The sequence below is a fragment of the Tachypleus tridentatus genome, chromosome 9, assembly GCF_004210375.1.
Source record: "Tachypleus tridentatus isolate NWPU-2018 chromosome 9, ASM421037v1, whole genome shotgun sequence".
Taxonomy (NCBI): domain Eukaryota; kingdom Metazoa; phylum Arthropoda; class Merostomata; order Xiphosura; family Limulidae; genus Tachypleus; species Tachypleus tridentatus.
Window position 1 is genome coordinate 60,280,248 of NC_134833.1, and position 15,522 is coordinate 60,295,769.

Here is a 15,522-nt window from a genome sequence, read left to right on the forward strand (position 1 = left end):
TTTTATGCCCCATCTGTTAACATTAGATCCGTCGGTAAACAAACACACATACGAGATATAAACTTCTCCTTTTACAGACCCAGACATATCTGCTTTTTCTAGACATACCATATGGGGATGCAATAACCCTGTAACGGTCTTACCACATTTAGTATATCTACGCTTATTTGTGCATACTTTTTTTTACCGTTAACGCATATTTTTTAACTGTTTATTGTGCAGGTTCCACATCTCGAAATTTTCACAGCGATCGTGTGCGTAAGAATCAACAATGTATTAGATATGTATGAAATACTAGTGATTAACAGTATCGTCGAGAGCTTTGGTGAAGATTAGTCGCGACACAGGAGAGAAAGCTGAAGGGCGTGAGGCTCGTCTAAACACGTCGTTAGCTTAATCGAGGCGAAACAATACCAATTCAGATTTAATTTGCTCTGCGTGGACATGAGTAGTCGATAAAATATTTAGTTGTAGACTGGATATGAGACTCAGTGTTGTCGGTAAGTTTGTAAAACTTGTATATAAATCATTACTTGTGATAACTATTAGTGTAACTTTTATTATAATTTGTATTATTTTATCTTTGTACATTGAAATATGTTTGCATAAAAAAGAAAATTATTTTTTTGTCAAATTCCTTGGCAACTAACATAAATTTAATACATGTTAACATTTAATTAACAAGTAAGCTCAAATTAAAATTCCGGTTATTTGAAGTAGTAATACGTAACGTGTGCAATATAATAAATCACAGACTCAGACGAAATACAGGATAATATATAACACCCCTCTCACGAAAGAAAATTTTGAGTGACGAATTATACTGGAAATAATTTATTCATAACATGTGCTCCACAGCGCAGATCACATTAAGAAAATCGGACATTTATAAAGAGTCACTGGCTTTACTGTAATTTAACAGGAACTGGAAATTTAAGTGTGAAACAGCCACCACAGAAGTTATAAATATCACATACAACTTATCCACTGATACAGTCGTACTATACGATTAAGAGTAAATTATTTAGGTAACCAATACCGTTTTCTTGAATTAAAATAGTAAATATCATAAAGAATAACATATCTGTTTTAAAAAAAAAGTTTATACTCATAAAATTTTTTAGGCTGTATTTTTTTTTTGTAAATGTGTAGACAGTTATGAAGTTTGCATATCAGTATCATATATTTATAAGCCTACATTTAACAGTGTCACTGTTACTGCTATTCCTGCTTGAAGTCGTCTAAGTCTACCGGTGATAAAAGAATCAACAATTCCCCGAAGCAATTGTACAGTCAAATGTTTGGAACACGGATATTTTTATCGGTTAAATCTCCACAAAAATTGTTAAATTGTTGAACTAGTTCATTTTGAATAAAAAATAAAGCTACATAATGGGCTATCTGTGCCCTTCCGACCACGGTGTGAGTTTTCTAAGATGCCATTGAGCCACAAGAGGACGTTAAATGAAATGTTTTCCATATGCAGTAAACGCGATGCCTTGAAATATAAATAAGTTAGGTAAACTAAACTCATCAAATGGACGATATAATACACTACACTATAAACCGCCTCATAAACAACCTGCAGCGCTGTAGTTAAATTTGTAACACGTGTCTTTATCGAGGGACGGTTAGGTGCTCGGCATACGTCTTGCTCCTTTCTTAACAAGTTGTTTCTTTTCACAGATTCTATGATAATATATCCTATTTGTCGTTGCTTTACTTGCGTTATGTTACTTTATGTGCAAGTATACGCTGATTTTTAATTAATATACCCTTTTCAGCCATGTCCATTTACTCGTTGTAGCATCTTGTACACTAACATCAGAGTTTACTTTTGTAAGATTGCACATACAGTCCTATACTCACTACTGTTACATCTATTGCTCATGTACATACACAATTAAACTTATTCAACATAAATGTAATAAAACCTCTCCCCGTTAATACGTTTTTCTAGATTATTCTTAATAACATTTAAAGGGAGATATATCTAGGTCATGTATATTGTCGTTGCGTGTCTCTGTTTTTCTAATAGCAAAGTCACATCGGGCTATCTACTGCGCCCACCAAGGGGAATCAAACCCTCTGATTTTAGCCTTGTAAATCCGTAGACATACCGCTGTACTAGCAGGGGCAATTGTCGTTGCACTAAAGTATGCTTTTTCTCATATGTTTCCTAAAGTATTGCTCTTACTATTTGAATAATTTATAAGAATGCCGCGTTTGTTTATTCTGGATCTCTGTAAGCCTTTGTTAGTATATAATTTCCTGTATTTTGTTGTTGAAATATTTGCGTTTTTGCTATTTTTAGCTAGGCTGGGTTGGCATAAACATAAACAATCATGAGAATATTTTACGTTGAAGAGTAACTTAGAAGGAAAATATATCATTTATTATTTTCTAATTACGCTGTTGATGACATCGTGCATAAATAACAACCTTTATTCCCACGTGCTTCATAATAACCTGATCGATAATGCTTTACATTTCCTTCAACGTGGCCCGGTATGGCCAAGTGGTTAAGGCATTCGATTTGTAATCAGAGAGTCGCGGATTCGAATCCCTATCACACCAAACATGCTCGCCCTTTCAACCGTGAGACGTTATATTATGGAGGTCAATCTCACTATTGGTTCGTAAAAGAGTAGCTCAAGCGTTGGCGGTGGGTGGTGATGACTAGGTGCCTTCCCTCTACTTTTAAACTGCAAAATTAGGGATCGCCAGCGCAGAGAGCACTCGTGTAGCTTTGCGCAAAATGCAAAACAAAATTAAAATTCCTTTAACATTTTAATTTTTCTGGTACGAAATGTTTGGGATTATTTCAAACTCAGGTTTATTTTCCGTTCAAGACCGTACAGGTAATGTTTGGTGCAAATTTTTACCCAGTGTAGAAGTATTTAATCCTTATTTAACTTCAGTCATCAAGTCTTTAATCAGTACTTAAATCCTAACATGTTTCGTGAGTAAGCGTACCATTTGTTTGCTAACAAAAACAATAGCTCACATATGTTAAAATAGTATTGCTTATTGTGTTTCTTCTGTCAGATGTTGCGCAAGCGGGCGTGTTCTTCATGTGGAGAAAAACGGTGCTGTTTAAATTAACTGCAATTCTAACTGAAGGATAAGAAGTCGCATAATGTATGTTTTAACCTTTTCCTTTACCTATATCGGTTTGTGTTCCGAACCGTTTACTGTGAATTACTCCATTAATTGACACTTACTTTATAGTATTCTCTTTCATAAATCATTATTTATTATTGGTTATGAATTACACTTAGAAATGCAATACAAAAAGGTGGACTATACAAGTTGATTCAGAGATGAATTGAAAGGCAAATAATTCATAAATAGACAGAATGAGAATATTTATGAATGAACGTTTTGAAGAGTTTTACTATATCTACATTTTGTAAAGAACATATACGAAATAAGTCAGTTTACACTTTAAAATATAAGGCAATGTCACCGTCTAGATCAGCATCAGTAATCTTTGTTTCTATAGTCCTTGTTACATCACTTGCATATATTTAAGTAGATTTCTGTATTTTAATTTTGGCCATGTAGAATATTTGTAGAAATAAAGGTGCAACGTTTTCAGCACAGTGATTAGTGCAACATTCTTGTACAAACGTAATTTTTCTATTTATTTTCGCAGTGTTATTGTCATTGCTATGTTTTAAAACTACCTCACTGTAATAAGCAGTAGATGTTCTTGTGTAAAAACTGAAATGAAAAAAAAGTATCACTGTATAAATCATGTTCAGATTCAAGTTCAGAAAAAAAAAGGAACACAATATGTGCAAAACAATCTGAAGATGGCTAGAATTAAAATATAGAAATCTACTAAAATACATGCAGATGAGGTCAATACTGTAACAAGGACCATGGAAATAAAGATTACAGATGTTGATGGAGACGGTGACACTACACTCGAGTTATAACGAACTTTGTAGTACAGTTTATGATTGTATTTTAAAAACCTTAATTGTAAATAATTTAATTATTTTACTTATTTTTTGTGTGTATTGATAAAACTTCTATAATCTGGCGTCTTATAACTACTTTATCAAAAATATGAATATTTCCTATTAAATTTATTTTCTTTCCTTTCCGTGTTGCTGCAGTTTCTCACTATTCCTAGTATATATTTATTTGATTTATCATAATAATTCAAAACAATTTAAGGTTTAACGTTTTGAGCCAAAACTTTTTTTTTATAAATAAAGATTTACTAACACAAGGTATACATTTCTCTCATTATTAATTCATCACTTACATCTGAAGTTTAATATTTAACACTGCTGTTTCTGATAAAGTGTCCACCCAACTTTTATCATTAGTAAAATATTTTCTTATTCATCGTAGTAACACTATTAGAATGTTCGATATGTATAAATAAAAAGAAACATGTTGGAAGGATTTAACACTAAATTCTACCTTCTTCTGTGTTTAATGTGGCGTCAATATTTTGTTTATGTGTAACAATTTTAACTATAAGTTGCAACTACTGTTAAATTCACTGATAGAACAGGCTTTAATTTATGGATTTACAACGCTATAACCAGGAGTTACATTCTGCGCGATGGATATGAAAGATAGTACAGTTTCACTTTTGCTCTAAAATAAACAAACGAAGGAACTATTCTTATGGAATTAAATGTCAGATTTCGATACCTACGGTGGTTAGATTGCAGACACGTCACTGTTCAGCTTTGCACTAAACGACAAACACAAAATTATTTAATAACACGTGACCACCGTAGCTGCGGTTTCTTTCTGTCTGAAGAAAGTTTCTATACCAAATTAATAAGCTTGAAGAATGAATTACTACTTTGAACTCGTGTAATTTGAAAAAAATTCTTATTTTGATTTTATTAGCACTTGAAAATGATGGCTGTTTTCTTCATTGAACCTTTATGTTTAAAAATAATTTAAGAATTTTTTTTTTATTTTATAAAATATACACACTGGTTTTCTTTCCCTGTAATCAAGATACTGAAACAAACAACATATAATTAAGTAGCTTATCAAAATCACACGGTACCCTTTGCTTCATCATAACCTGAAACTGATATTCTCAAATCACTAAGAACTCAATTATGTTATTGTTTTGACAGTTTTATTTTCAAAATAAACGTATTTAAGAGTTAAACACATTTCAAAGAAAAGGAAACCACGACAGATTCAGGTTATTATAAATAATATGTAGATGCTGATCCTCATCAGCTGTTAAGTGATCCGTTGAAGCTGTAAATATAAATAACATTAAAATGATTAAGTATTATGTCAATTACATCGAATAAATCCAATAACATTTCGTATATCAGTCAAATTAGTTAACACCAAATATCGTAGAAAAATCACATAATACTGACCAGCGTTCTAAAATAGTGACAAAACTTGGTTATTTTAAAATATTTTTCTTCTTGGAGTAAGTGAATCTTGTCTTTTTCCAGGTATTTGAGTTACAATGTTTTAGTTTATGATTCAGATTCTATGTATGTACCTTTTAATATTTCTTCAGTGAATGTCGGATTTCATTCGTCAACTAAAATTCGTTATAAATATATAAAACGTGAAGAGGACATATTTATCTTTTGTGTCCATCAAACATATAACATTCATTCTCTCAGAATTGTTATTCTAAAGTGTTGTGTTTCTTTTGTTTATAAGTTTCGCGCAAACTTACTCAGGGGTTATCTTCGTTAGTCGAACCTAATTTAGCAGTGTAAGACTAGACGGAAGACAGCTTGCCAACACCACCCACCGCTATCTCTTCTGCTACTCATTTACCAACGAATTGTGGGGTTTACCGTCATATTATAACATCCCCAGGTCTGAAAAAGCGAGCATGTTTGGTGCGACGGGGAATCGAGCCCATGACCCTCAGATTACGAGTGGAACGCCCTAACCCACCTGGTCTTGCCGAACCTGAAGTTTAGTGTGCAGAAACTTGTAAATGTGGGTTACCAGTATTGAGTTTGTAATTACTATCCTCACTAGTTGTTTTGGCACGATTGGTTTTAATTTTGCTTGCCATCTCTTATTTAGCAGTGAGAGACTTGAGGGAAAGCAGCTATTCATCACCACCCATCACCAACTCTTGGACCACTATTTTACTAACAGGTAGTAGGATTAATTGTTATAATTATTTTATTTTGGTTTTGTATCTGTTTTTCAAATTAATCTCTTCTTTAATTACAAGAAATATTTCATTTTTTTTTCTGACCAACTTGTGGAGTTGTCTTACCCACTTTAGCTGTTTTTTCTATAATTTAAAAACATAAATGGAATAATAGTTAAAAAGAAAATGTTAAGAAAAAACATTTGTTTTAAAAGAAAAGAGACTTTATAATCCTATGGTTTTGTTTGTACCATTGTTCCTTCATAATTATACTTTTCTTTCAATATTTTTCCTGTCAGAAAGTATTCAGTGTTATCCATATCTAAAAATATCTAATGAAAAAACATTCTTTTGATTCCATGAATGTATAAGAAAGCAATAAGAATGAAATGCAGCTGCTTGTATTTACAGGATAATTCTGATGACCGCAGAGAGAACATACTGCTTCATAAGAACATTGCACAGTAAAACTAGTTGAAGGAACGACTTTCTTCATAGCACAGTGGTTGAGTAGAGGGAAGGTTAGATGCCTTGAACACACGACTTTGTCTGTAACTACAAGCAATATCTACTAGAAAGAGATTCTATTGCCTTTACAATTCTTTGATAAATCATGGATCAAAAAGGTAAGACCCACAGAATTTTGAATTTTAATCACATGATAAACAGAAATGTTATAAGCAGAAGTTATCCCATTCTCTGTTAGATGCACAAACGAATAAGACACAAAAGAAAAAAAAAATGTTCTGTAAGTTGAAACTGTAGGTTTACAAAAAAACGTTTTATACTCTTATTTGTGTAGTAACTTCTGAATTCTGTGCATAGTATCCTTGCTATGTATTGACCAGTAACACCAATAGTGTTTTAAATCACGTTTTATTTGTTTTTTTATCATGTATTAAGAATTGTTTGCTCAAATTACATCATCTGTTTGATACAAGTGGATTTGTTTGTTTTAGAATTTCGCACAAAGCTACTCGAGGGCTATCTGTGCTAGCCGTCCTTAATTTATCAGTGTAAGACTAGAGGGAAGGCAGCTAGTCATCACTACCCACCGCCAACTCTTGGGCTACTCTTTTACCAACGAATAGTGGGATTGACCGTCACATTATACACCCCCACGGCTGGGAGAGCGAGCATGTTCAGCGTGACGCGGGCGCGAATCCGCGACCCTCGGATTACGAGTCGCACGCCTTACGCGCTTGGTCATGCCAGGCCGAGATACAAGTGGACATATTATGTTTTACAAAGTGTGTTTTCACATACATGTAACCTTTAAATATATTTTCTGTATTTTCAATCTTGCACCTCAAACTCTTAATAATACCAAAATGATTTCAATGTTATTTATAGGCTTTAGGTTCCTCTCATTGTATAAACATTTTTTCTAATGAATTTTATGTTTAATTAATTCCAACGTCATTAAACAAAAGTTAGACTGTTACGTATTTCGTAAGTACCTTTGCTGTATACATCTAATATCTATGTTGAACTTGTATGTCTTCATCAAGTGCATATTATTATTATTTTACTTTGTTTTTCGTATCTGTTTTCAAATTAATCTCTTCTCTAGTTATAAGTGATATTCCATTAGTTTCTCTCAACTTGTAGAGTTATCTCACCAATTTTAGCAAATTCTTTTACAACTTAAAACAATAAAATAAAAAGTTAACAAAAGAATGTTAAAATAACATTTATTTTTAAGAAAAGAGACTTTATAATCCTATGGTTTTGTTGGTACCATTGTTCTTTCATTATTATACTTTCCCTTCAATATTTTTCCTGTCAGAAAGTATTCAATGTTCTCCATGTCTAAAAATATCTAATGAAAAAACATTCTTAAGTTATAACAGAACTTTTTTAATAATATTGTTAATAATCATTCACAAATGTCATTTCTTTATTAATTTATAAATATTAAGCTTTGCGACCAAATTTATAACTGTCAATATCAATGATAGATTATTGATTATTTCATTTTCAGGTTACAAAAAAAAAATGTGGGCTACCACGTAATTTTTTTGGACACCTTATTTTATATCTTGAAATAAAACATTTCACAGAGAAAAAAACATTAAGAAATTTATTAAGAGCTGCAGTGATTCGATTGAACTAATTTCTAATTTGTATCACTATAAACTTTTCTACTAAAAGCAAATTATTCAACAAATAAAATGTTAAATTTTTCATCATTAGCTACTCACTAGCCATTATTTATTTCAGAATTAAACAACTCTTAACACTTATTTCAACAGAGCTAAACCTTTCAGCAAAAACAATATATATATATATTAAATATTTATTTTCTTTCCCACAAGAGAGAAGTTATGACAAGAAAGCCTAATGCATTCTTTTATTGACTGAATAAAAGACCCCTCTGCTGAAGACCTTACTCTTGCCTATGTAAGGCTCATAAACACAGCTTTGGCCAGCAAATCAAATAAAAAAGTTATTAAGCCCATTACGTCGGTGAAGTGTATACAATATTTATCACACTCAAAATGCCAGAGATAAAACTTGTTATTGATCTACAACGATCTTTAACCATATAAGCATTCGCTTACCAAAACAACTGTTTATATTATCGAAATATTTATTTATTCAGTGTAGTAAACTTTATATTTTGATGTATTACCTGATCAAAGTAAACTAGAATTAAGAACCTGTGTCTTGTTGAATAGAATTCAAGTTACAAAAGAACTTATACTGAAAGAAATGCACTTTAAAATGAAGAAGACGTGATAAGTTCAGTTTCGGAAAACTGTGAGATAAATATTGGATATCAAATAAAACAATAAGTAGAGGATATTGAAGGAAGAGGGTTATATAAAAACAAATGTGAAATACTGAAAACTATCAGATACAATGGAGAAAGTATGAACATGAAAAATAGCAGATGCTGACGAATGCACTGTATGTGGCACATACTGAAAGAAATTACATCAATAACAAATACTAAATTAAACGTAAAGAATTACATAAGATATTTATAAACACAAGTAGTAATATAATGACAAATAGCAGGTGCTACAATGGGAATGACAGAGATTATAGATTAAACGGTATGTTATAAATATTAGATACAGAAAGAGATGTGGGAACTGGAAATAAAAATGATGGTCTAAGTAATTCATAAGTTTAAAATTTTCTAGTACTGCTAAATTTTACAAATAATATTTTACTTTAAATATATTTTAATATTACAAGTTCCTTAAATCTACACAAAATTACTTTAAAATATTTCAACTGCTGGTTCTTCGTACAAGCTTACTGCAAATTATATTTGAAGTGCGATCATAATAATTAGAATATTTTCCTTCCCTTAATTTATCTTTATATTTTATATTGAATTTGGAGACCAAAGACTCAAGATTAATGTTGAATTAAGCTCAAATATCGTATGATGTATATTGCGAATAAACTATCTATTAATTACTTACATAAAAAGAAAGTCATGCCCTTTTTATAAATTAATAACTGATCTGTCCATACAGTTAGTTTATGTAATCTAGTGTGTATGATGTAAAACTGTTTTGTTTTAGGACCAGCACCGTATGTATGCTTTACAACAACTTAAAACAGATCTATTCCACAAACAAACAATGTCAACATATAAATCTTACTTTATCGATGTGTCTGACTATCTTCATAAAATTATTCTTTTTTTCTTGTGGACAAACCATCATACATACAATTTCTAAAAAAAGTATGGCTATCAAAGTTGAGCGATACTTACATAGTGTTGCGATCTACAAGTTACAAATTTAATAATAAAAAAATGGCTTTTGGTTAGAAACTTGTTTGTTTGTTTGTTTTAAATTTCGCACAAAGCTACTGAAGGACTATCTGTGCTAGCCGTCCCTAATTTAGCAGTGTAAGATTAAAGGGAAAGCAGCTAATCATCACCACCCACCGCCAACTCTTGGACTACACTTTTACCAACGAATAGTAGGATTGACCGTAACATTATAACGCCCACAAGGCTGAAAAGGCAAGCTGGTTTGGCGTGACGTGGATGCGAACCCGCGACCCTCAGATTACGAGTCTCCTCCCTTAACACTTTATAAACTGCACAATTATTTCAGTATTTGAACGTAATAAGTCTAGAACTTTGCAGTATCAAGCTTCCAAATGAAGTAGGATATACGTTACTATGTGAACAATTCATAATTTGTTTTAAAAAAGTACCATTTTTCTGGTAATGGAGAGTTCTTACATCATCTTGATTTTGTGTTCCTAGAAGAAATCGTGGCATCTTGTAAGACTAACACAGAAGAGCTGTCCAGATGTTCCAGGTAATGTTACATGAAATAACAAAGAACATTTTTCCTGAAACGCAATGTAATTGAAATGCTACCACTACGTGTCAGTTATTAAGACGTATTGGATTTCTGTGCAATCATTTCAATATAATCTACTCAACATCTCTGTACCTTGAAAGACTGACTTAAAACATTAATGAAAAGAATGCACTGAAATATTCAACATTCTAATATCAAAGATATATTTATATACTAACCAAATAAATTATTTCACTTTAATGAACTGATTTTAATCCTTTTCTAAGCCTACATACTTTGTCTTGCTATTTTTATGAAACCATGCTAATTCTTTACTAAAATTGCTGGTTCTCTTATGGAATAATAGGTGTAGTTCATAGTCATGGCAGAACTGTATCTTTATTACTATTATTATTATCTGTGTCAGTCTTTTTCACAATAAATTATTATTTAAAACAATTAGTATTGAAATTAATGTACATAATATATTGAAACATACAGGCAAGACACTCGATAGTTAATGTATCATGATAATGAGAAATCCACTTCAAGTAAAAATTTATTCTAAAGACTGTTGGTATAGATATTAAAACTTTGATTAAAATAAAGTACAGAACGATGTGTTGAACTTGTTAACATACAATTTGTGCAATGAGGCTAAACCTTTGAGAGTGTGACTACGTAAGCCCTTTTTGTTAGAAATGCTTTGCAAGGCTTTGTAATTAATGCAAAGGGGTTCATCCACAATGTTTTTTTTCTGTGGGGAACATGGGTCCATTGGAAGGGGAAGTCTAAATCGTTATTAGTATGAGTAATACTGTATGTTTTCAGTTCTTTTGCATTCTGAATCATTGTGTAAGGTCACATTATGGAGAAATTTATATACTCACAGTTATCATGCAATACTTCTAATTAAGTCACAAACGGAATAATTCAATCTTTTTCATAAAATGTCAAAAATCAATGATTTCAGGTAACCTTTGGTTATTAAGTAACTAAAGTCATCATCTAAATTGTATTAAAAAGACCCAGATTTAAGTACATCAAACTTTTATTTTTCCGTTAACACATTTTTAATTTTACTTTTTAATACACTGGTTTAAAAAGTAATAAATTTATGTTGGTTATTTCATATAAGTATGTAAGAAGTAATGATTTTAAAATTTCAAACACAATAAAAATGACGAATGCCCCACCTTCTATCTTTATGCCCTTATGTTTCACGTAGTGCAAATTCTTCATCATTCAAACTTCAAAAATTATTTAAATTTGATTTTGTTGTAGTTAAGTGCAAAGTTACACCATGAAGTAACAGCACTACCACAAGTAAACCTTATTTAAAAGCCTTACCAATGTATTCAGGGAAAAAAATACTACTAGTATTATAAGTATAGAAGCTATAGAATTTAATTATGTTACCTCCCATATAATTAAAACTTGCGTGAGAATCTAACAACAAACAATACGATCAAAACTGGTAATAATGAGTTCAATACCTTTACAACATAAACCCCTTTGAATTAAAAAAAAAAGAGAAATTAAAAGTGATGAAGGGCAGCAGTAATAAAAAATATGTAGTCAAATTAAATTAAAAGTAGAATAAGTATAAAAATAATGAACAAAATCTTATGAAATATCTGAACATTTGCTACATTTAGTATTAAGAATTTGGTGTCTGAAATGAGAATTAAGCATTGAAACATATTGAGTCATTTCAGTCTTACGCAATTATTACTCATACATATATATATATGTGTTATTCATGTTTTAACCACCTACATATTTTGAAAATAATTCATTGCAAACTTTTTAACCTTGTGCTTGTGGAGTTGAACCCATTTGGCTATTTCTGTGATCCAAAGTTCAACAATATGTAATATAACTCTTAGCTTTTTTATCAGATCTTCACAACAATGGGTAAATTTTTTTTAAAAATACAAATATTTGGTACAAAAAGAATGAGATTATTTTAATATGTATTGTAACTAAAGAATTGTTATTTTTATCGTGTAATTGTTTTTACTCTGACTGAATAATTTTAGTATTATTAACAATGTATCATCCAACTAAATGTTTAAAATTAAAAAAAACAAAATATGTACATATCTTTTCATTTCTGATTGATTAAACTTAAATTATCTCTTTTTTATATTCTTAACTGTAAGTTTGTACTTTTTCTGCATATAATTTAATTTTGATGTTTTATATTTTTTTCCTGTCCTTTAACACTTAATTATTATTGCAATGCATGTTAACAGGTATTCACAGGCAATACTAGGGCACCAGTAGTCAAAGACACTAGTTTTCTTCAGAAGAGGTTGACATTTACCTACTGCAGTAATCCTAATGAAACAAAGCAGTTTGACTTATATTGTAAAGTATTATTAAATTTTTCTGACGTGCATTTTAAAATATAAATAACACATATTTAACTTAAATGTAAAACTAAAATGTAAAAGTGCAAGCAAGGACAAAAGCACCAAAATCGCTATAAACGATTTCACAAATTCCTTATGGAATTTTTTTATGTGAATTCCAAAACACCTAGTGGGAGATCATATTTTGAAACGTGGCATTTCTCTTGGCAAATCACAACTCCATGTTTAGAAATCTGGAATCTGTTAAGTGTTAAACTAAATTCTGTTTTCTCTGAACGTCCGAAATAGCTTGAAATAAGAGTGCTTAAACTGTGGAACTTTACTCGCTTTTATCAGCACATGGAATGTTGTTGTATATCAAAAAGTATTCAAGTTACAAAATTTATAAGATAATATTTTGTTAACCAAACAGAAATTTAAGAATATTTCTTTACGTTTTCTTTTGAAATAAAGAAATTAAAACTTAGATAACATAAAACTTTGAACTATAGATAAATATAATGTTAATTTTGTTAGTACACATTGAGGGTAAGATTGTTTAATCAATTTTGAAACACAGTAAAATTTCATGATGTGCACTGAACAGGTGTACCTATAACCATATAGTTAACGTATTCAATGAGCAAAAAAAACACAAACATCAGTTATGTAGACTTCTATTAAATATGTGCTCATTTACTTAAAATCTTAAAGGTTGTTGCAATTTTAAAATTATGGTGCAGTTTTGAATTTTAGAAAATGAACAGGAAATTAACACAACCTAGAAATAATGAGATTAATAAAATTAATGTAAAATACAACAAACATAACTATATTTAACCTTTCCCTGGTATCACTGTATTTCTTCCTAAGCTCTTCTATGAGATCTTAGAGAATTTTCTGAAGATCCTTAGAAGTATTTTCATCAACAACTATTCCCAGGTCTCACCCCAATTTCATTTCCAGTCTCATACTTAAAATGAAAAAGTCAAAATATAAAACTAAACAAAAAAGATTGTTTAAAATTCTTTGACACAAATGAATCACTCCATTCTCAATTATACAGTTCCCTGAAAATTTATTACAAGGTACTTCAAAAAATATACAATTATAAATGGAGAAAATACATAATACAGTGGTCAACTGTTTTGTCTACGGTACGCAAATTACTAAATAAGCAAGATATTTCAACAGATAACGTGATTTATTTATGTTGATGTGAATAACAATAAAATTAATGAGGATTCATAATCAATGATATTTAAGAAATTTTAAATTTTAAGTTATGTGCACTTTTGTTTGAAAAATAAAATGAAATGGGATTAAACAGTGCAGAGAACCAAAACATTGAAGAAAAATCTAGCAAGTAGAGAAGGGTATAGTAGTGTTACAAGATAGTTTTAACAGCAGGCTAAATTGACAAAACTGTATTGCTAGGAGTATAAGAAATAAAACAAATGATCTTAGAAATTAGTCTGAACAGAGGATTCTGATGGTATAGGATTAATTGACATTGTAATATCTTACACAATAAAAAATTATAGCAAGTAGAATAAAAATTTATATGCGTCAAACAAACTTCATTTATATCTTAACCACAGATATTTTAAAAATTAATTGCATTATAGTCGTTTTAACGTGTCGTCCAATGAAGAACAAATCAACGAGTTACTAAAATAAATCAAAAATATCAGTAAATAAATAGTTTAAAGCCAAACGTGATCATAGTAGACATCTTCAATAGGATCCAGTGGTATAGCGATATGTCTGCGGACCCACAACGGTAGAAAAGACGTTTCAATACTAATGTTTGGAGGAGCATAAACAACCCATTGTGTATCTTTGTGTTCAACTACAAATAAAAGATGTGAAATATCAAAAATAATAGCTGAGATTTAACGTAAGCGTGCACCTGATGAAGTTCATAGCAACTGAAAGAAGCCCATGGGTAATATTAAACGTAAGTTTTCTGATTCGCATACTTACAATACATTATACTAGATATATTACAACAGATTATTTGAAGCATCGATGTGAGTTGGTGAGATAAATCCTTATATAAACTATCAGAAACACCTGCAAGTATAACTGCTAGTTCCTTCGAAAGGTTATCGAGTCTGAAGGCTTTCCTGGAAAAACTTAACATTCAATAATATTTATCAGCTATGAGAAAAATTATTTTATTCAGAGTTAAGTTAACAATTAGCCATCATTACTGTATTACATAACAGAGTAGATTTTATTGAAACATTTCTTTGTAGGCGCATTTTATGTTGCAACATTCCTGACATTTTTAATTAAGAAAAACAAATGAGCTTCTGGTTTGTTTCTTGATAGTTTTATATTTGAAACTTACTCTTTTTTGTGATTTGTATTACTTAAATGTAAAACTTACCAGCCTTTATTTTTAATTTTTATTGGTTAAATCTGAAACTTACCAGTTTTTGTTTCCAATTTTGATTGGTTTAATCTGAAACATATAATTTTTGTGGAAATCTCAATTGCTTTACTTATTGCTCAGCTACAACAATACTACCAAGAACTTATAATAAAAGTAATTCTAGAAGTGGATGTTACATCCTTGATAGAAGATATCGGTTGAAATTTTCAAAACCGTTCCTTGACTCCTTAGATTCATTAAAAATTGCAATGGTACGAATGAGACAATTTCAAACTATTTCTTAACTTTAATAATACAGCTATACATATGATAAAATTTTGCTCTAATAATATTTAATATAATTTTAAGACTTTTTTG

The 15,522-nt window shown here is 30.4% G+C and overlaps 1 long non-coding RNA gene across 2 annotated transcripts in view; it reads left to right on the top strand.

The window, feature by feature from the left end:
• Nucleotides 1-222: 222 nt before the first annotated feature.
• The window catches only part of LOC143227090 (uncharacterized), a 246,500-nt gene continuing 231,200 nt past the window's right edge, over nt 223-15,522 (top strand). For both annotated transcript variants that reach the window (XR_013014869.1, XR_013014868.1), the window contains exons 1-3: nt 223-500; nt 6,055-6,129; nt 6,539-6,753. This is a non-coding gene — a long non-coding RNA (uncharacterized LOC143227090). The remainder of the gene's footprint in view (nt 501-6,054; nt 6,130-6,538; nt 6,754-15,522) is intronic.